This window comes from Pongo pygmaeus, chromosome 8 (assembly GCF_028885625.2).
Source record: "Pongo pygmaeus isolate AG05252 chromosome 8, NHGRI_mPonPyg2-v2.0_pri, whole genome shotgun sequence".
In the NCBI taxonomy this organism is placed as follows: Eukaryota; Metazoa; Chordata; class Mammalia; order Primates; family Hominidae; genus Pongo; species Pongo pygmaeus.
In genome coordinates, this window is record NC_072381.2 from 94,486,349 (window position 1) to 94,510,187 (window position 23,839).

The 23,839-nt window shown below is 41.7% G+C and overlaps 1 pseudogene; it reads left to right on the forward strand.

Annotated features, from left to right (window-relative positions):
* Positions 1-5,709: 5,709 nt before the first annotated feature.
* Positions 5,710-21,861, forward strand: LOC129045065 (interferon-induced protein with tetratricopeptide repeats 1B-like; annotated as a pseudogene).
* Positions 21,862-23,839: the final 1,978 nt, after the last annotated feature.

Sequence of the window (23,839 nt, forward strand, 5' to 3'; positions counted from 1 at the left end):
CATTTGAGCCCCTCCCTTAGAATGAACACCCTCCCCCTGAAGCCAGCCTATCCTTACATTATAGGAACTATGACTGTCTTTCCAGCCTAGGAGCCCCAACTAAGCCCCATGCCCAGTTAGCAGCTGCTGCTGTTGACAGGGTTGCTGTAAGCCCAGGAATATCTGGGCAAATGCCTCCCTGACAGAGTGTGAGGGACACCAGTGTGAGGCTGGTCAAAAGGGCAGAGATCCATCCAGGTCTACAGCAGTCCCTTTCAAACTGCCAGCATCTGACATGGTGAGCTCCATTTTGTTCAGGTTAAAGTCAGACCTGGACAGCAAGGGTCTCTTAAACACATGTGGAATAGTCTCCATGGACTCTTAAGATTGTCTTCTGCAGTCCATTTTTAATTCACTCACAAATGTAATATCTAGTCACAGGGGTGTAAACAGAAAGGTAAAAGTATATAAATGTATAAGATGATCATTTGAACACTTTCCTTTTAAATTCCTTATCCCCTAGGAATTAATGTAATATTTGAAATAAATTCTGAAATGATTCCCTAGCTGATTTAACACCTGGAAACTTGCTTGTAGGTTCATAAGTGGCAGAAAGACTGTGGCCCTAAAGGAGTTCATCTCTCTGAATTTAGAATATAGACCCTACACCAGGAACCCACAAACAGTTGCCCTCTGGTATTTACAGACATAGTATATGCACCTTGGACCATTTCCAAACTCAAAGATCCAGACCTGCTAGGGATTTTGGGTTTTGCCAAGGCATTATACCATATTAAGAGGCTAACATAGTACATCATGGTGACTATAGTTAATAATTATATGTTGCATACGTGAAAATTGCTGAGAGAGTAGATTTTGTGTTCTCACTACAAAAAGAAAGGTAAGTAGCTGAGGTAACGCATATGTTAAATAATTTGATTTAGCCATTCCACAATATATACATATATTAAAACATGCTCTACACCATAAATATATACAATTTTTACATGTCAACTAAATTTTTACTTTTTATTAAAAAAGGCTAATGGGGGGTAATTGCAGCTAATGAATAAACATCCAATAGGTCCAGCATTCCCATGTCAAGTGTCCTCTGCCTGTCATCCTTTATACAGTAATTCTAATGAAATGCTAGATGGAATGGGACTTACCACTCAAGAATACCACAGATGATCACCCTTAAGATATTATAAGATGGGCAGAGAGCACAGACTTCCACTCTTAACTCTTGCCTGGCTGATCACAATTCATATCCCAGCCCAGGTCCAGGGACCTACTTGCTTCCTTACAAATGAGGAGACCCTGGTTCTAAGACTTTTGCTGAGAGCAGAAATAACCTCCCCCATCCTCCTGCTCCTTAAACAAGAGAAGCTTTAGGGCAATTGTCTAAAAGGAAACAACATACCAGAAATACAATTCCTGGGTTAAAGCAAGCAAAGCTGCTTTTCTAATAACTCCCATTTTCTATGCATACCCTGGGTCCAGCATCCCATCTTCCAGGTGTGGTTAGAAAAGAGATCAGACCTTAGTGACTGCTGGTGAAGTGAATTGCATGCTGCAGCCCCTCATCAGCATCTTTGTACAGCTCAGTTTCGTGTTTTCTGCAGAATCAGGAGCTGACAATCAAAATGGCCCTTCACTCACACTCATTGGTCAGACTGGGCTTGTGATAACAATATAGACTAATCACTGACAAGCAGGGATGGGGAGAACTGAAGTCAGCTATTGGCTGTGTCCCGGAGCAGTTGGGCATTCTGCCACTGGATGCTGCTTTTGTAATCTTGTCATATGACAAAGCACTATGATGTTCTTTTGTTTTCCTTGGATTGGCTTAAGGGCTGGTGAGAAGCAGGAAATATTCTACCAAGGGAAGTCTACTGACCTGCAAAAATTTATCAAAATACACAGAAGCAGGAATGGAAGGTGGAAAAATTACAGACTGTGATAATCAGCTCCAAGAGCATGTAGGAGTAAAAGGAGGTAGGTAATACCTCTCCTCACTCATTGTAAGAGTCATGGCTGACACTCCTATAACAAAAGGCAAGTTAACAAGAGAAAAGCATAACAAATTTACTTAATCAAAGTTTTATGTGATATGAGAGCCTTCAGAAATGAAGACCCAAAGATCCAGGGAAAACTATTTTTGTGCTTAGGTTCCATGAAGAATGGGCAGCTCTGTAGAGATGTGTTTGGACAAAAGTATGATCTAATGGTAATAGACTGGATTCAAATTCTTCTTGGACTCTCTGTGTAGCATTTCTTCTTTGCAAGCATAGGGCAGGATTCCTCTGGATTAAAGGTCTTCAAATGAGAAGGGAGAAGGGACAGAGTGACCTTCCTAAGTTTTATGGCTTGCTTTGGGGAGAGGGTTTCTAGTTTCTATGATTGTCTTGCAGAAGAGGAATTCTAGTTTCCATGGTTCACTCCAGGGGAGAAAGAAGCATGAAAGACAGGAGGGCAGGAGAAGGTCAAAGAGATCTTTCTTCGGAGGCCCTTCCAATGTCTTTCAGTTCAAAGTACTCAGCACACCAAGGATCTATACTTTCGGCATCATGTTCTGAGAGCCGACAGCTACAATGAAGAAGTATGAGAGCAGTCACTGAGTAGGGACGGAGCTTTCAACTAACTTAGAGGAGCAGGGCTTTACCCTAGCAAGCATTCCTGGGGCCTCCCGATTGCCATATGGGGCAGTACTTATGTGTGGGACAATGATATGAGGAGCTACACTCAGGAAGCTTCCTGATCTCAATTTTTATTATGATTTGTTTCTGATTTGGGATCTTCCTAACTGAATTAAAGAACTCACATTAATTTCTAGCTTAATTCAGGCAGGAGTTAGTCCAAGTATCATTTGACAAATTTTATTAGTCTTTTGAAAGTTCCTTGGCTTTGGGTTTAGACCTATTTCAACCTCACCTCCACCACTTAGTATCTCTACAGTGTTGGGAAAAATCGCCTAACCTCTGTGACCCTAAAATATTCCTATATAAAACCTGGGAATAATAAATTAGACCTCACAGAAGATTAAATGTGTTTCCTTACAAGCATTATGGTAGACCAGATATATATACACAGAACAAAAAGCCTGTGTCTCACAATGAAAAATGCTATTTAATCTGCAAAACGTATTTTTTAAATGCACAGCTGCATTTAAAAGAGAGTAAGGAATTCCCTGAAGTCCAGAAATGACAGGAAAGTGAAAATCCACCAGAATAAGCATGTGTTCATTTGTGTTGGTGATCTACATCACTTTCTCATGGACTACATTACCTTATGAAGGAGATGGAAGACAAAGTCTGGGGCCTACACGTGGTACATTGTATCATAGAACTCACATAAAACCAGGACCCATTCAGCGGTTAAACTGGAGAACAAACTCCTTGCAGACCTAAATGATGGGGCTACACATGCCTGTTTTTGGCTTTGGCCCTAAGTAAAGCAGGGAGGAAAAAAGTCATTGATAATTTCTAATCTTAAGCGGAGAAGCATGATTGTTTCGGGCTGAAATTCTCACTATCCATATGGCAAGAAAAAAAAAAAACCTCAGGTAGAAAATTTCATTTTAAGCAATTCTGGCTTGGTAGTGCTCCCATGCACCTAACAAAAGCAAATAAAAACACCCCTCAAAAGGAAATACTTTTTACATAGTTCTCAAAGAATTTCCAAGTTTGATAAAGTTCCAAGGAATATTAGGTCATAATACAAAATCAAAGAATACACACAAATAAATAAGCCACAATGTGCAAAAGTTGCCAGATAATAAACGATAAGCCAGAGCAACAAAACTGCAGATATTGTAATTGAATAGAGAATAAAAAAGAATGTATTTAGTATACTTTAGGAGGCTGAGGCAGGTGTATCACTGAGGACAGGAGTTAGAGACCAGCCTGGCCAACATGGTAGAACCCGGTTTCTACTAAAAATACAAAAATTAGCCAGGCATGGTGGCGGGCATCTGTAATCTCAGCCACTTGGGAGTCTAAGGTGGAGAATGGCTTAAACCTGGGAGGTAGAGGTTGCAGTGAGCCGAGATCGCACCACTGCACTCCAGCCTGGACAACAGAGTAACTCTATCTCAAAAAAAAAAAAAAAAAAAAGAATGTACTAATGTATTTAGTAAATTTCAAGATAAAGAAAGAAAAAATTAAGTTTTAACAAAGGAATAGGCCGGGTGCGGTGGCTCACGCCTGTAATCCCAGCACTTTGAGAAGCCAAGGTGAGCAGATTGCCTGAGGTCAGGAGTTCAAGACCAGCCTGGCCAACATGGTGAAAACCCATCTCCACTAAAAATACAAAAATTAGCCAGGTGTGGTGATGGGTGCCTGTAATCCCAGCTACTCAGGAGGCTGAGGCAGGAGAATCTCTTGAACCCAAGAGACAGAGGTTGCAGTGAGCTGAGATCATGCCACTATACTCTAGCCTGGGTGACAGTTCGAAACTCCGTCTCAAAAAATAAATTAATAAATAAAGGAACAATAGTGTATTAAATTTGATTAGGCATATTTGCACAAGAACCAAACAAAACTTAGAAATATAAAAACTGAAATAATAGAAATTAGAAACTCAAAGGATTTGTTGAAAAGTAATTTATACACAGCTGAAAAGCATTTATTGATTTAGAAGACAGATTTGAAGAAACTACTCAGAATACAGCACAGAAAAACAATGAGATGGAAAATCAACAGAGATATTCAGGGACATGGAGAACAAAGTGAGGAAGTTAAAATGCATGTGATCAGAGTTGCAGAAGAACAAATAAAAGGGAATGGAGGAAAGGCAGTAGTTGAAAAGACAATGACCGAAATTTTTGGAATTAATGAAAAATGCTAATCCTCAAATACATGAATTCCACAAAAGATCACCCAAGCAGATGTCACCTAAAAACACAGTAGTATCTTTTAAGTGCCTTTGAGGCAGAAAGATTTTTAAAATGACAAAAAACAAAAGAAATATGTGTGAAGGAATTGGTATTAGGTTAAGCTCAGACTTCTCAATAGCAACCAAAACACAGTGGGAAATAGTTTCAAAATGCCAAGAGAAAATAATTGTTAGCCTAGAATTTGACTTTTTATCCCTTTTTATTTGAAATGATTTTAGACTTAAAGTTGTAAAAATGGTGCCCAGAGCTCCCATATACCCTTTACGCAGCTTCCCATCATGTTAACACCTTACATAACCATAGAATAATCTTTAAGACAGGAAACAGTGACAACATATAATCAACTAATCTACAAGTCTTGTTCAAATTTTACCAGTTGTCCCACTAATATTCTTTTTCTAGGTCGACATCCAACCTGGGATCTTCCCCAAAATTACCTTTGTTCACAGTGTCTTAATTCACCCTGCAACACAAGCTCTGCTCAACTAGAGTTTGATGAATAAAATGATTTTCTCTTTGCCATTGTCCCCTTATATGAATATCTCATAAAGCATAAAGGTCAGGGTGGTTCCTGTTAGAATATTCACTTCCCTTGATTTCCTGCCAAATATCATTTCACAACCCTCCTGAGCTCCCTCTTGATTATAAAGGGAAAGGCATTGACTCCAGTCTGATGCAATAAACAGAAGAGTTTTTGATGACCCTGCACCTTCTTTTCTTCTGATTTATGTGGAACATACCAGCAACAAAATCCTGAACCAAGATCCACCAGGGGATGGACAGTTGTCCTAGGTATGCCCAAGAATGATGCAACATCCCCAGCCATGCGCATGATGGCTGAGGAATCTGGGGACAGCTATTGTGTGGAAAGAAAGTCTTACAAAGGGAAATCCTCACAGGAAATTGCGTAGGTTGGAGAAAGAGCCACACTCAGTCAGGCTTAGCCTGTCTTTTCTCTCCTTTGGTCTCCCAGAGGGAGCTGTTATCTTCTAATAGCCTGCTGCATTGTTTTTTCTAAAGAGAATTCTAGGAAATTGACATCAGAGTCTCCAAGACTACCCCTAGATTTGATGATTCACAGGAAAGATGAGCAGGATTCAACATATGGTCATACTCACAGCTAAGACTTATTATAACAAAAGTATACAGAGCAAAATTAGCACAGACAAAAAGTGTACGGGGCCAAGTCCAAAGAAAATCAGGTATAGGTTTCCAAGAGTGCCAGTAGAGTCATCAGGTTGTGCTTAATTCCTCCAGCATCAAATTGTGACAACACATGTGAAGCCAGTTAGACTGTGTGCCCAAGGGTTTTACTAGGGACTGATCATGTATGCACCCTCTGCCTAGCATGTACCAAAATTCCAGACTTCGAGAAGGAAAGCAAGTGTTAGCATAAACTCCATCATTTGCATAAACAGTCTTAGCGTAGTAAGCCACCCATATCATTTATAGAATAGCTAGAAAACTGTTAAAAATCCAAGTTCCCTGATGTTAGCCAAGGGCCAACCTTGCAAGCAAGTCTTTCTAAAGATAACAGTCTCAAACTTGCCATGCTAACTCTGCATGATCCATCCCCTTAGTCCTCAGCAAGGCAACTTTATAGTAAAATTATTATTTCTAGGATCTCTGTCAGTATTGATCCCAGTTTTTTCCAATACACTCAGTATTTATCCTCTATTAAGGATCCTGAATTTAGCCAGCTTAAACAAATCTGATTAATTATAAAGGTCTATCTTAGAAGTCCAGATAGCTTCCTCCGTACATGTCTGTATTAAACTTTTTATCTGGTGGCACATCACAGCTCAGGCCAGGAAAGTAAAGTGAACCTGATCACCTTCTTGGGCTGAGACAGTGTCATGATAGTCAGGTACACACAGACACAAAGCACAATCCCAGAGGACATGCATGGCAGCCTAAGCGGGACATGCCTTAGGCAGTACAGGTTAACAACCCCCACCACACGGCCTTCCATGGTGGGGCCTACCACCGTAAGGTTTCCATTGCAGTCCAAAAAATACACTGAAGTCCTTGCTTTCAGAGGAACTGCCTTCAAGCTATCAGTTCCAAACACAGGAGTGAGGAAGACATCTGAGGTTTTCTGGATGGAAAGTTCCAGAGTGGATCCCCACCTCCACCCCCAGTGCTGTCTGTTGTGCTCAGAGGCTCAGCAGTCTGAATTCAAAGCATTAAGTAGGAGTTTGGAAAGACAGCGTGGGAAGATTTCCGTCAGACAGAAGGGAAATCTTCCAGGAACAGTTCTGAAAAACAAAAAGATTGTTAATGACTTCCTCTCCTTTATGCCTCTCTGGGGGCTGAGTTTCTATTTTTTTCATTGCGACAAAGTCAAGTGTCCTATTCAGCAATCATGTATTTTTGTTCAGTTATATCCCATTCTCACGCAGATCTTTCAACTGGAAAAAGTGTATACAAAAGGGACAAAAGGACTTTCACCAAAAAACATTTTCATGCAATTTAAGCATAAAGAGGTATCATGCTCATATTGTCTGTTACTGAACCAAACTGGGGTCCACTTGTCCAGCCCAGTAAAGCCAAACACCCACAATGGGGTTTTGCAACAAGAGAAAGGAGGGCATTTGTTTGCAGGTTGCCATGCAAGGAGAATCCTGCAGCTCACGCTTAAGACCCTATTTTTAGTTTCTATAGAGAACCAAACATCACCTGACTCTAACTTCCTTGGCTGTTGTTTTAAGCTATTATTACCTTCATGGTTATCAGCTTGCAAACTTACTTCTTAGGGCCGGGTAGTGCCTGGAATTTCCCTTGAAGGAACTTGAGATTTTCCTTTATTTCCATGCTTGCGTGGGGGTCCTGACAGGCCAGTAAGAAGGAGCCCCTGCTCCATCTTATGTCCAGAATGAACTCCTGAATTTTCAAAAACTTTCAAAATTGGCTAACATAAACTCCCACCTCTTTCATCCAAATTATACAGTGAGCCTAGAAATTAGTAATCCTTTTCCGGGGTCAATTGCATTTAATAATCAAACTTCTGAAGGTGAGGAAATGCCACCCCAAAATATACCGCTTTGGACTTCCAAATGAAGGCACTTGAGAAATAGCAAATGCAAGACAGGACTTTCTCTGAGCTCCCTTTATCTGCATAAAGATAGACCCTCCAAAAGGAACTCAGATGTCATGAATCCCTTCCCAGGGAATCTTATCAACCAGGAAGATTAAACTTGGATCACTGGAGAGGACACTGGGGGTTGATCCCGTGTCCAGACAGACTTCGTCACAGGCTGTCACATATTCTTCTGAGGGCCCATTCATTTTTCATCAAAACAATTTGCTCCCCCTAAGTAAGTTGCCTACATCTCCCCTCCCCTCTCCTTTAAAAAGAGGGTATATAAGCTTCTAGATCTCACTGGGTTTGGGGCGTTAACTTTCCTTTCATATGATGCCCCATGCACGTAATAAGTTTGTATACCTTTTGTTCTGTTAATCTGCCAGTTTTCAGTTTATTTCATAGATTCAATTATCAAGCCCTCAAAAGGTACAGGGAAAATGTGTCCTCCCCCTACCTTACTAAGGTGTGTGTGTGTGTTAGGACAAAGGTGAGGGATGTAGATTCAGGCTGTCAGTCCATTTTCACAGATTGAAATTAATTGGGAAAGTTGAAAACAGCAAGTCAACAGCAATAAGATAGTCTCAAGATGGGGAGAGTCCAGTCTGTCAGGAGTGGTTGGAGGGGTCACACTCCCTGTGATGTGTCCTCCTACAACTTACAGCTTTCAACAGGGATTATAACTCAGTAATGCAATTAGCCTCTGTATCATGAAGGGGCTCAGACTATGCCACCCCAAAACATGCCATTTTGACATAAGAGTTATTTTGAGTTAAAGGGAATTGAAAAAAAGCAGACCCAGGATGAGCTATCTGCCCTACTTCTGTCTGCCTGAAAGCAGAATATAAATGTCTCTTGTGATGGTATCCCCAACCCCTACTTCCATTCAAGAAAGGGGATAACAACCTTATCACTGGACAAAGTCTACACAAACAAATCTTAGTAACTAGCCCTCATCTACCATTAGTTTCCCCAAATATTTGTCTTTGCACAATTTGACACCCCTCAAAGCTCAAAGCTCCTTCTTTTTTGTCTGGCCACTTCTCTACAAATGTATTGTTCTTTTGTTAAGATGCTCAATAAGTCTCAAGTTCTAGCTACTTCTTTCATTTGCTCATCACTGAGTTCTCTGGTGTGAAGAGACCGATGGGGTTCAGGAGAATATGATATTTATTAATTATTTAGGTGCACCAGCCAGTCGGATTAACATCTAAAGGACTGAGCCCTGAACAAAGAGTGAAGTTACCTTTTTTTTTTTTAAGACGGAGTCTTGCTCTGTGGCTAGGCTGGAGTGCAGTGGCACAATCTCAGCTCACTGCAAGCTCCGTCTCCCAGGTTCAAGTGATTCTCCTGCCTCAGCCTCCCGAGTAGCTGGGACTACAGGCACATGCCACCAGGTCCAGCTCATTTTTTGTATTTTTAGTAAAGAAGGGGTTTCACCATGTTGCCCAGGATGGTCTCGACCTCGTGATCCGCCCACCTCGGCCTCCCAAATTGCTGGGATTATAGGTGTGAGCCACCATGCCTGGCCTGAAGTTACCTTTTAAGCATTTCTTGCAGGGGGTTGGGGGGAGATCTGTGCAGGGGGAAGCATACTACAGAAGAGAGAAACAAAGGCCGTTATTCAATTGAACATGCATTACATCATTTCTTACTTTTTAAGGAAAAGCTTGTTTTGTGACTTGAGTTTATCTGTCTAGTGACCTTGCAGCTGCACAGCTAGGGAAACAGGGTCTTCACAATGCCTGGGAAGGGAGGAGAGATAAGGCTTACTAGCCACAGAAAAACAGGCAGTTAATTTTTTAAAGGACTCCAGTTCTTTCTCTTTCTCAGGGGGAGTTGGGTTTTCTTACATACAACTGAGTTTTTGCTTACACACTCTTTAATTTCTTTTAATTCCTGTTTCAGTAGGGCCCCAGCCTATGAATCTAAGATGGGAAGAGGAAATAATGTTTGCTGAGCCAGGCGCAGTGGCTCACGCCTGTACTCCCAGAACTTTGGGAGGCTGAAGTGGGTGGATCACTTGAGCCCAGGAGTTTGAGACGAGCCTGGGCAACATGACAAAACCACGTCTCTATAAAAAATACCAAAATTAGTGAGGTGTGGTGGCACATGCCTGTAGTCCCAGCTACTCAGGAGGCTGAGGTAGGAAGATGGCTTGAGCCCAGGAGGTTGAGGCTACAGTCAGCTCTGATCATGCCACTGCACTCCAGCCTGGGCAACAGAGCAGAAACCCTGTCTCAATAAAAATCTTTAATGCACAGAATGGTTTTTTCCTCTCCTACAATCACAAATATGCAATCAGCAACTGGATTTCACATGGCCTAATCAGAGAAAAATCCAAATAGTCCAGAAAAATCCAAAAAGTATCCATGATGATTTTATAAATTAGGGCTCCACAGAGCAGTGATTTGCAAGGATCCCAGAATCTGAGTTCTGTCCACGGAGCCTATGTCTGCTTTCAGTTCAGCACAACACAAACTAAGGCTGAAACAACCTAACAACAGGCAGCCACAGGTTTCAGGTTAGAGTCAGAACAGGCAATTAGAATATGTGAATTCTGGATTTCAAAGGAGCCAGCTTCTTTTCTTCCTGCAGCAACAAAACCGAGATAACTTTAGGGTCAGAGAGCCATGGTCCAAGTCCAAGGGACAAGAAATGCTTTCCCAGGCCCTTTTTATTTTGTCAGGCTTAGAGTCTTAATTGACCCACTCAAAAAATATGCGCATCAGCCTGGAACATCATCAGCCTTAAAGAGTCAGACATCTGACATCACAAGGGCTCTCTAGCAACTAAAAATTTATTTTTCAAACTCAGTGTGTCTCCATCTGGAGACAACCTCTGAGAAATAAAAATAAAATCCTAAGCCCCACAAGTAACTGAACATACTATACCCCCTCTTGGCCACGGGGACCCCAGTGAAACCTTAAAAACTGAGTGCCCGGCCATGATGGAACGTAAAGTCAGACACACTCCTTCCTTATTAATCTTTAACCAGAATTCTTTCCTAAGGAGTAAGCAGAAACCAGCTCTGGAAAACAAGAAATAGAGGACACATTCCTTTATTGCCTTTAGCCAATCATCTGAGGCCACTGCTCGACTCCCCCTCCCTCTTTGCAGTTTCAATGTGACAGCTCACCAGTTTCGCAAGGCAACCCTTTCTAAAAATTGACCTCTATCTCCAGTCCAGTTTTGGCCCAATCACAGAGGAAGGGCAGTGCGGGTTTTCATGTCCTCTACTTCACCTTTTGACACAAGAAGGCCAAAAACTCCACCCATGGGTCACGCTAACACCATTTTTTGTACATATGATTCATGAAAAGGCACGAGGTTCAATTGCACATGTGCATATTTTCCCTTTCATGAATATTCATGACTCCCCCTATAGCTTATTGAATATGTGTATTTGGACACCTCATTCAGCAACAATTTTTGTCTTAGTCTTCCCTCCCACAAAGTGCCTGTGGCTTCTGGTTGGAGGCTATGCTTTCCAGCCTGTCAGAATGGCTAGCTTTGTAACTGCCCAACGGTTTTTTCCTGCCCACTGCACAAAGACCATGGCATTGTGGTAGAGAAAATTTTAATAGACACATGCAAGGAAAATAAATCTTGGGACCCCCAAGTCACTAAGCCAAAGGGAAAAGTCAAGCTGGGAACTGCATCTGGCAAACCTGCTCCCATTTTATTCCTAAATGAGATAACTACAAAGATTAAAAAAAAAAAAAAAAAAAAAGCTACATACTTCCTTCACAATTTGCCCACAAGGAAATTCCTTGTGGGCCTCAATATCTTTACCCTAAAAACAGTTCTGTTGAATTTTACCCTAGCAACATAAACTGATAGCTTGTCTTCACCAGTACAGGACAGAAAGTCATAACTCTGCTCGCCTGAGACAAATGCCTATCCGGTTGCTTCCTCTGCCCTATCGTTCATGTAAAACTGCAGATTCACTGAGACAGACTAAGGCATAAATTGTTAGAATAGGTAGTTAGACATGAACAGGGCAGGAGAGGGCCCCCTCTCCTACCAGGCAACCATCAGGTGATGGTCAGGCAGTTGTTAAACCATCTCTGAAATGATAATTGGTTGAAGCCAATGCCGGGGAAGGGCCATCTCCCAATAGAAATACCTGAAATTGGTAATCAGCACCTTCCAAGTAAGATCTCAGGAGTTGGACAAGTGGGCTCAAGCATGTGCACTAAGAGGCAAAATGGCAGAGTTTAACTGGTATATGAACTTCTTCTAGGAACACTCGACTGGTAGGGAAACAATGCCTCAAGTGAGCATGTGTACAATTTCAGTAAACACACTGAGTATGCAGCCCCTCCCAAGTGCTGGCAGATCCCTGCACACGTAGACAGCGCAACCCAAGGGAAGAAACAGGGGAGAAATAACGAAAGACCCCAGAAGCATGACAACTTGCAAACCCCAAGTCAAAGGTTAAGCCATGCACTTGAATCTCTTAAGTTACCCACTTGGCCCTCTTTCAAGGTCAAGAATATAAAGCACACTGGGAGGCCCAGGCGGGCAGATCACAAGGTCAGAAGATCGAGACCATCCTGGCTAACATGGTGAAAACCTGTCCCTACTAAAAATACAAAAAAATTAGCTGGGTGTGGCGGCATGCACCTGTAGTCCCAGCTGCTGGGGAGGCTGAGGCAGGAGAATGTTGTGAACCAGGGAGGAGCTTGCAGTGAGCCGAGATCACACCACTGCACTCTAGCCTGGGTGACAGAGCGAGACTCCGTCTCAAAAAAAAAAAAAAAGAATATAAAGTGCATTCAAGTACTTCACTTCCCCTTGTTCCTGCTCTAAAACTTTTTAATAAACTTTCTCTCCTGCTCTGAAACTTGCCTCAATCTCTCTCTTTGCCTTTTCCCCTCAGTCGAATTCTTTCTTCTAAGGAGACAAGAATTAAGGTTGCTGCAGAACTGTATTGATTTGCTGCTGCTAACCAGATGACTATTCCTCTACCCCACCACCAAATATAAATTGTGTATTCAGTGAAAGGCTGGTCAAAGATCCAAAAGAATGCAACCTTTTGTCTCTTATCCACCTATCACCTGGAAGCTCCCACTTTGAGTTGTGCCACCTTTCTGAACCAAATCAATGTATATCTTACATGTATTGATTGATGTCTCATGTCTTCCTAAAATGCATAAAACCAAGCTGTGCCCTACCTTGGGCACATGTCCTCAGATCTCCTAAGGGCAATGTCATGGGCCATTGGTCACTCATATTTGGCTCAGAATAAATCTCTTCAAATATTTTAGCGTTTGACTCTTTTCATTGACAGACACAAGACTAGTCATGCCATGTAGGAGATGGAGTTCGTATTCAAGTCATTCTCCTTCAAAGCTCATAAGTTAGAAGTTTTGTTTTTGTTTTTATTTTTTCTGAGACAGAGTCTGACTGTGCCACTCAAGTTGGAGTGCAGTAGTGCAATCTCGGCTCACTGCAACCTCTGCCTCTTAGGTTCAAGCAATTCTACTGCCTCAGCCTCCCGAGTAGCTGGAATTACAGGCACCCACCACCACGGCCTGCTAATTTTTGTATTTTTAGTAGACATGGGGTTTCACCATCTTGGCCAGGCTGGTCTTGAACTCCTGACCTTGTGATCCACCCGCCTCAGCCTCCCAAAGTGCTGGGATTACAGGTGTGCACCACCATGCCCGGTGTAAGTTAGCAGGTTTTCAAAGTGTGGACATGGCTAGGCTTGCTGCTGACTGGTTGGGCAAAGACAAAATCATAGACAGTTGAAGCTGTCCTCCTGCATGCTGAATTGCTTCTGGATGGGGCCACAGGAGGAGGATTGGTGGGTTCAGGTGGGTCCAGGTGGAGCCATGGGTATCAGACATGCAAAAAACCTGAAAAGATGTGTCAAAAGGCCAATTTTAGGGTCCTACAATAGTGGTATTATTTGCAGGAGTAATTGGGGAAGTTGTGTATTGTTTAACCTCAGGAATAATGGCTATCACTCTTTTATGTCTGCCCCCTAGTAGGATTCAGGCTCCGCTCCTCCCTGCAGCCTGAGGGACTCTCATTAGCTTTACAAAAGTGATTGAGTTTGGGGGACAGCCTATTACCATTTAAACTATAACCTAAATGTCTTCCAAAGTTAGCTCAACCCAATAGCTCAGAAATAATTATGGGAAAGGCAAGATGGGGGTTGGTGAGTTAGCTCAGATCTCATTCCCTGTCATAATTTTCTCACTGATACAATTTTTGCAAAGATGGTTTCAGCCTGAAGGCTGCAATCCCCTTATGAGAAATAAAGCTCTCCTTTCAAAATTTATGAAGTTTGTTATTCTTCAGTTGAAATTATAAAGGATACAACTATTAGAGACATTTGAACCAGAGAAACTCCATCTTGAATAGGGGCTGGGTGAAATAAGGCTGAGACCTACTGGGCTGCACTCCCAAGAGCTTAGGCATTCTTAGTCATAGGATGACATAGGAGGTCAGGACAAGATACAGGTCAAAAAGACCCAGCTGATGAAACAGGATGCGGTAAAGAAGCCAGCCAAAACCAAGATGGTGATGAAAATGACCTCTGGGTCATCCTCACTGCTCATTATATGCTAATTATAATGCTAAATTTAGCATTATAATTTAGCATTAGGATGGCAACATTCAGAAGTTAACCTATATGGTCTAAAAGTGGGAGGAATCCTCAATTCTGGGAATTGCCTGCCCTTTTCCCAGAATACTCATGAATAATCCATCCCTTGTTTAGCATATAATCAAGAAATAACTTTAAGTATACACAGTTGAAAAGCCCATGCTACTGCTCTGCCTATGGCGTAGCCTTTCTTTTATTCCTTTACTTTCTTAATAAACTTGCTTTCACTTTACTCTGTAGACTTACCCTGATTTCTTTCTTGTGTGCGCTCCAAGAACCCCCTTTTTGAGTCTGTATTTGGACCCCTTTCCTGTAAGACAACTAAGGAACAACCAAATGGAAGAGTTGCATAGGGCAAGGTATGGGGTGAGTAGGGGGAGGAAGGGTTAGGCATGGAGCTTCCATGCTTTTGCTTGGGATGCTACTCTTCCAGCACCTCAATGTGTTCACCAACTCAAAACCTCTCAGAACCCCATCCTTTAGAGCAAGGTGTCCCCAGTCTCTGGGCTACAGACTGGTACCGGTCCGAGGCCTTTTAGGAACTGGACTGTACAGCAGGAGGTGAGCAGCAGGCGAGCAATCAAAGCTTCCTCTGTATTAACAGCCACTCCCCATCACTCACATTCCTGTCTGAGCTCCGCCTCCTGTCAGATCAACAGAGGCATTAGATTCTCAAAGGAGCACGAACCCTATTGTGAACTCTGCGTGCGATGAACCCAGGTTGGGCATTCCATATGAGAATCTAATGCCTGCTGATCTGCCACTGTGTCCCATCACCCCTAGATGGGACCGTCTAGTTGCAGGAAAACAAGCTCAGGGATCCCACTGATTCTACATTATAGTGAGTTGTATAATTATTTCGTTTATATTACAATGCAATAATAATAGAAATAAAGTGCACAATAAACGTAATGTGCTTGAATCATTCTGAAACCATCCCGAAACCATCCCTGCCCAGTCTGTGGAAAAACTGACTTCCACAAAACCAGTCCCTGGTGCCAAAAAGGTTGGGGATTGCTGCTTGAGGAGTTTTTATGGAGGTTCACAATATATAGGTAAGATTTTGATGACTGATTGAATCATTGGCCACTGGTGATTGAACTCACTTTCCAGCCCTTCTTCCCTCCCCAGAAGTTGCGGGATGGGGCTGAAAGTTCCAACCCTCTAATCATGCCTTGGTCTTTTTGGCAACCAGCCCCCATAATGAACTATCTAGGGGCCCCCAGAAGTGTGACTTCATTAACATAAACTCAGGCATGTGTTGAAAGGGGTCTGTTATGAATAAGAAAACATGCTTCCTATCACTGTTGGAAATTCCAAAGAATTTAGAAGCTCTGTGACAGGAACCAGGGACGAAGGCTAAGGAGATATTTCATATTATACCATAGCAGTCCTATTTACATGGGAAACAAGATCACCAGGCAATCCTCCCTGAATATAAACCCCTCACTTGCCTAAGAAGCACCAAAGGACACAGGACAAACCTGAGGAGCCGCTCAGCTGGAACCAAGCACTACGTAGTAACTGTGTCTCTCAAGAAACTATGAGGTCAACCTCTTGGTGCTCCTGGACTTTTGTTTCTAGCATATTTTTAAACTCCTGTATTTTTCTTGAATGCAAATTTCCCTGCAGACTCCTCCTAAGAAAGGCAAACTTTCTAATTCTTCTATTATGCTTTCTTATTAAGTTAACAGACACAGACCCAGAAAGAAAATAAAGTTGTGTTAACAGTAAAAGGTTTGAGAGGAGCTGAGTGAGACAGGATGATGGGAGGAGTGAGTTTTAATCTATGCAGGCTAAGATGGATCACTCAAAGGTAGGTAGTAAAATAAAAGAATTTTAAAGGTAGCTATGTTCGATTCTTATTTGAAAGCATCAATGCTTGGGTTTTTATTGTGATGATTACCATTAAAATAAGATTTATCTTTTCAACAGATGTTAGGAAATATAAAACCTAACCAAAATTAAGGTATGTCTTATTCAAAAGGTACACATTCCTCTTTTCCTGTTTGGTTTTGTGCTGGTAAGTTGCAGAAAGTATTTTCTTCTCAACATTATACTGACTGACTTGCCAGAATCTTTTCATCTGATAGTGTCAGGAGAAGGAGAACTGAGAAAAAAAAAAGAGGACCCTATTCGCAGATGCATTTTCCACCATTTAAATACCTGTAACTGCCTGCTGCAAAGAGATCTGCAGGAAGGACAGAGACCACTTCCTATTAGCTCCTCCATGCGGTGAGAAGATAATCTGGCCACCTAAGCCACAGTCCCAGGAAGGCCATTAAATGCCCTGTAGAATCAAAACCACAGTGAGATAGCATCTCATCCTAGTTAGAATGGCTACTATCAAAAAAACAAAAATAACGAATGCTAGTGAGGATGCAGATAATGGGGAACCTCATATACTGTTGGTGGGAATGTAAATTAGTACAGCCACTATGGAAAACAGTATGACCTTTCCCCCCAAAACTGAAAATGGATTTATTATACGATACAGCAATCCCACTGCTGGATATATATTTTTAAAAATTGAAATCAAGTTATCAAAGTGATATCTGTATTCTCATGTTCATTGGAGCACCATTCACAATAGCCAAGATATAAAAACAAACTAAGTGTCCATCAGTGGGTGAATAAAGAAAATGTAGCTTATAAACACAGTGGAATAGTATTCAACTATAAAAAAGAATGAAATCCTGTCATTTGCAACAACATGGATAGAACTGGAGGTCATTATGTTAAGTGAAATAAGCTAGGCACAGAAAGACAAATATTGCACATTCTCAATCTTATGTGGGAACTAAGAACAAAGTGGATCTCAGGGACATAGAGAGTGGAATGTTGGTTACCAAAGGCTGGGAAGGGTAGAGGGGAGGGAAGATAAAGAGGGGTTTGTTAATGGGCACAAAAACGTCATTAAATAGAAGGAATAATTTCTAGTGTTCGATAGTACAGTAGGGTGGCTATAAGTTATTGTATATTTCAAAATAGCTAGAAGAATTGGAATGCTCTCAACACAAAGAAAAATAAATTATTGAGATGATGGACATCCCAATTACCCAGATTTGATCATTACACACTGTATACATGTATCAAAATATCAGTTCTTTCAGTGAATGGAGCAAAGGAGGATGCCCATCAGCCAGCAGGTGCCAGGGGTTTTCTCAGGTGAGCTGCCCTTTTGTCCATTTTTGGCACTGCTGGAGAGGAGCAGCCCAACCTGTCCATGGTCTTGGGCCTCTGAGAATAGAGGAAGCTTGATGTGGGCCTCAGTCCAACTTAATCTGGAGAGTCTGCCTAAGGCATATTTTAGAGAGGGAGGACACATTTTTGGGCACATATGTTTTATATTTTTGTACCCCAAAATATATATAACTATTATGTCTCAATAAAACAAATAAATTGATGAATTAGTTAATTAAAAATAAAAATAAATGCCCTGTAGGGCAGTATTTGAGGAATAGGATATTGGTGAGAGAGATTCACTACTAAGAGGTTCCTACTTTTGTTAACTGCATTCCTGGTCACGAAATCATGTTAATCCTAGTGCTACACATGGGGCTGACCAGGAAACCAGGTTAACCTTCCCAGGGCCTTAGCAGCCAGCCTGCCCAAGAGGCTTTTCAGCAAAATGCTCGGGTGTGTCCAGAGCCCTCTGACCTGAAGGGCCTCAGGGAGAACCTCTAGATTATGCTGGACTGAAGCCCTCATCAAGCTGCCCCTATTCCCAGAGGCTCAAGACCATGGCAAGGTGGGCTGCTCCTCCCAGAAATGCCAAAATTTGACAAAATGGGAGCTCACATAGGAAAACACCTGTCACCTACTGGTTGATGGGCATCTTCCTCTGACCCATCCACTGAGGGCCTGGATCTCTCTCTCTCTCTCTCTCTCACACACACACACACACACACACACACACACACACACACACACATGCACACACAATGATAATGCCAACCCTAATGCTAATGACTAAGTTCTATGTTCTGCTTGGTAATTAGCTCACTCTGCCCTGATCTCTTATTGCGTTACCTCAGCATTTTCACTATAGCTCTGTAACTAGGAATGATTATAACTCTTACTGGGTCAATTTTGCAAATGAAGTATTTGGAAATCAAAGTTAATTACTTAAAATCACACATGTACTAAGTGGGGCAGAATTGGGTTGTTAACCAGGTTCCCTGGCTCTCTGCTTCCTAATCATAAAACATATGAGAATGAACTATCTTACTGCCCTTTATTTGCTCAGTTTTTAAAAGAAATAGGAATCTGGAGGATTTTAAGTGCCTAGCATCTATTTAGAGAGTAACAACTACTGTTTAATAACATTTCACCCCAGAATGTGCCTGTGGCTCACAATCTAGAGAGGAAAAGATGGCCCATGTCGGGGAGGACACACCCATAATCAACACAAAAGAAAAATCGCTCCTGCTTGTTGCCAAGGCAGCCAAGCATTATTGTTCAGATTATTCATCAGCCAAAGGGGTAAGGGAAGAGAATGAAACCCAGTCTACATTTGGCTCACCAAGATAAGTGTCCTGGCAAGGGACACATATACTCACAGAAAAGGGCACTCTTTTCTAATCTGCACAAGCACCATAGAGACTAGAAGTGGTGCATGTGAAGCTAAGAGTGATGGTTTAAAAAGAATTGGATTTTTAGAAGAGACAGGTTTTCTTCATGTTGGTCAGGCTGGTCTCGAACTCCCAACCTCAGGTGATCCACCCACCTCGGCCTCCCAAGGCATGAGCCAGGCATGAGCCACCACACCTGGCTCATTCCTCATCAAATATGGGGATTCCCTAAGGTACAGCAGTCAATCTAAATGATCTTTCCTGCTTCAATGTTTTCTCTGTGTATTAATTTCCTAGGGCTGCCATAACATAGTACTACAAATTGGGTGGCTTAAAAAACAGAAATTTGTTCTCTCTCAGTTTTGGAGCCCAAGAGTCTAAAATCAAGGTATCAGCAGAGCCATGCTCCCTTTGAAACTCGCCGCAGCATCCTTCCTTGCCTCCTCTTAGGTGCCATGCTCTCTCTTCACATGGCATCCTTCCTTGTGTTTTTATATCTTCCCTCTGTGTGTGCCTGACTCTGTCTCATTTCCTCTCCTTATGAGGACATCAGTCACATTGGGTTAGCGTCCTCCCAATGTGCTCATCTTAACTTGATTATATCTGCAAAGACCCTATTTCCAAATAAGGTCACATTTACAGGTACTGGGGGCTAGGACTTCAGAGCATCTTTTTGGTGGACACAATTCAACCCTCCAATATGTCATAGATAGGACTGGGCATAAAGGAGTAATTGGCTCAAAAGCTGCTCCTAACCAATTCTCTTTTGGCATGTTGATGACTCTAAGAAATAATTCTTTGTAAGAAAAAGGAGAAGACCATGCCTGATACTGAGTTTATTCAGAAAAGTCACTTTGCCCACCGTCTTGTTTTAGGGGGAAGAATAAAACTAGAAATGTTTATTTCACTATTTCTGCCTTGGGGAAAGAAGCAGTTGTTTTCAAATCTTAATGGACCAAGTTGGAAACCTAGAGAAAGGTGAGAAAGAGCTTCTCCTTGCCCCAGGTTCATTTCTCCTGACAGCATTATTGCTTTTTTGATGCATGTCATCTGCTATGGCATCCTGAGAAATGAAAGTGTCATATAGCATTGAGGAATTCAAAACCTATCTAACTGCATTAGTTTTCGAACTAATCTAAGTCACTGGCAGATTTAATCCCTTTCAGCCAGTATTCAAGCAGACAAAATGCATTTGCTGATATCATGATGTTGATAATTTTTAAGTAAGCCTTCATAGCCTAGTATGGTTCCTCCTTAGGATATTGCAGGGGCAGCACCAAACACTTGGCAATATGGAATGACGTTGACAATGTTAAGCTTTACCTAAGCCCTATGCTCCTGGAAAACAGCTATGGGGAAAAAAAAATCCACCCCCCACCCTCCACCCGTCTTTTTTTTTTTTTTTTTTTTTTTGAGACAGGATCTCATTGTGTGTGTCACCCTGGCTGGAGGGCAGTGGTATGATCACAGCTCACTGCAGCCTCAACCTCCTGGGCTCAAGCAATCCTCCTACCTCAGCCTCCCTGAGTAGCTTGGACTACAGGTGTGTGCCACCATGCCCAGATAAATTTTTTTTTTGCATTTTTTGTAGAGCTAGAGTTTTGCCATGTTGCCCAGGCAGATCTTGAACTCCTAAGCTCAAGCTAACTGCCCACCTTGGCCTCCCAAAGTACTAGGATTGCAGGTGTGAGCCACTGTGCCCAGCTATTTAACAATGTTTCTACCTATCTTTTCATTAGATAACACTCCATCAGAAAATCACGCAAATACTTCCTGTTTATTTTCACAGTAAAAATGCTGATTATCGTGGAGTCAAGGATAGGCTTGAGCAGTTGAGATGTCACTTTACATGGGGGTTGCTAATTGAAGCCCTTGAAATTCCTGATTTAGAAAACAGGGTCTTGGAAGAGATTCAGTTCGTGGACACAAAATACAGTGTGGGAATGCATAACCTACTAGCTTATGTGAAACACTGGAAAGGCCAGAATGAGAAAGCACTAGAGAAAGAAGCTGAATGAGAACACACCAACCAAGCAGACATGAGTGACCAGTATCATCACATGGGCAGGTGACCTGGGGCAACTTTGCCTGGGCGTATCACCACATGGGCAGACTGGCAGAAGCCCAGACTTACCCGGATAAGGTAGAGAACATTTGCAAGAAGTTTGCAAATGCTTCCCGCTATAGAATGGAGTGTCCTGAGATGAACTGTGAGGAAGGATGGGCCTTGGCAAAGTGTGGAGGAAAGAATTACGAACAGGCCAAGGCCTGCTTTGAAAAGGCTCTAGAGGTGGGCCCTGAAAATCCTGAATTCAGCACTGGGTATGTCATCACTGCCTATTGCCTGGACGGTTTTAACACAACAGAGAGTAATGAGACATTTTCTCTGCACCCCCTAAAATGGGCTGTCAGTCTAAATCCAAAAGTTGCATACATTAAGGTTCTCCTTGCCCTGAAGCTTCAGGATGAAGGACAGGAAGCTGAAGTATAAAAGCACATTGAAAAAGCTCTGATCAGTATGTCTTCACAGACCTATGTTTTTTGATATGCGGCCCAGTTTTATCAAAGAAAAGGCAATATAGATAAAGTTCTGCTCTTAAAAATGGCCTTGCAGGGAACACCCACTTCTGCCTTCCTGCATCACCAGATAGGGCTTTGCTGCAGGAAACAGAAAAAAAAAGCTAAAGGCAGGATAGAGAAACTATAGACGAAATAATAAGATTAGTTATATCTCATGTTGAATTTGCTGTAGAGCAAAGGCCCACATTTGCAATGGTTTATGTGGACCTAGCCAACATGTATGCAGAGGGAGGTGAATACCAAAAAGTTGAGGACATTTATCAGAAAGCACTCAGCCTGCATGATATTAATAAAAGCTGTTGCAAGAGATTTATTATCGTTATGGCCCCTTTCAGGAATGTCATGGGAAGTCTGAAGCTAACACAATTGCCTAATATTAAAAAGAGCTGGGCTGGGCACAGTGGCTCACTCCTGTAATCCCAGCACTTTGGGAGGCCAAGACGGGAGGATCACAAGGTCAGGAGATCGAGATCATCCTGGCTAACACGGTGAAACCCCGTCTCTACTAAAAATACAAAAAATTAGACGGGTGTGGTGGCAGGCGCCTGTAGTCCTAGCTACTCGGGAGGCTGAGGCAGGAGAATGGCGTGAACCCGAGAGGCGGAGCTTGCAGTGAGCTAAGATCATGCCACTGCACTCCAGCCTGGGCAACAGAGCGAGACTCCATCAAAAAAAAAATAAAATAAAATAAACAGCGGGGGGGGGGGGGGTGCAGCTAAATATAGAAATTGAGTCAAGTGCTAGAGGAAAAAAATTTTAGTGCTTTACTGAATTGGCTAACAAGCAAGTTTATTCGCTTAAATCTGATGGGGAGAGTTTGAATCTCATTGTGCTCCTTCACACATTGAAAAGGGAAAAGAAAGTGAAGCCGTACTGTCCTATGAGACAGCCTGAGACTGGCTACTGGCCTGAAACCTATCTTTTGAGATGTTAAATGTTATCATATCTAAATCTAAATATCAGATAAATCTTCCCTGATTGCTGCTTTCAAAAAGTTATGACAGGAAGCAACACAAAACTGTTTGGTGGCACACATCGCATCATCAGCTCAACTCCCACTTTCTGGCTAATGAATACCTATCCACGTGGTTGTGGCAGCAATATCAGCACTTCTCCTTTATCACTGCACCCCTTTGTCGCTCTTGATATGTCTTGCGTTAGGTACTTGTCACCTGCCAGACCAATCAGACTTCTGAGAATTTGCAACTGGAATTGACAACTTCCATTTTCGGTCTACTAGGTCAGCTGTTCAAAGGAGATTTATATTCAGGGAGCACAGGAAGTCAACTTTTTCATATGGGCAAAGATGTTGACCCACAAGAAGATCTACAAACAAAGCACATGGGCAGAAAGAGAGAAAAGATTCTTGTGTTCACCACAGTATCTCAGCTCCATTTTCACTTCTTAAGGCCCATCTCTCTCCTATACTTTCAGACTATTGAGATACCTTATAATATAAATTATTATAGCTTTATAACAAATCCAATCCTTTGTTTAAGATAGTTCTCAGTCCTTGAAAGCAAGATAGTTCTAAAGTATTCATATATATGTATATATATAATATATGTATATATAATATACGTATACATAAGATATGTGTATATATTATACACGTATACGTAAGATATGTGTATATATTATACACGTATACGTAAGATATGTGTATATATTATACACGTATACGTAAGATATGTGTATATATTATACACGTATACGTAAGATATGTGTATATATTATACACGTATACGTAAGATATGTGTATATATTATACACGTATACGTAAGATATGTGTATATATTATACACGTATACGTAAGATATGTGTATATATTATATACGTATATATATAATATATATGGATATATATATAATATATATAATTAGTCAGTCATTCTGACCTAAGGGAAGTTAAGTTGCATAACAAAAAGAGAAAGTGAAAAAAGTCCCCCTATTTGAGATGCACAAGTAGTGCTAGGTAGTGTATAATATACTCTTTGCTCTTTCTCTGTATCCAAAAATCTGTGGTAAAATTAACCGAGATAACAAATTTGTGAGTAGAGTTTTAAATTGTTGCAAACTCTAAGAAGCTGTGAATTTACATGTCTG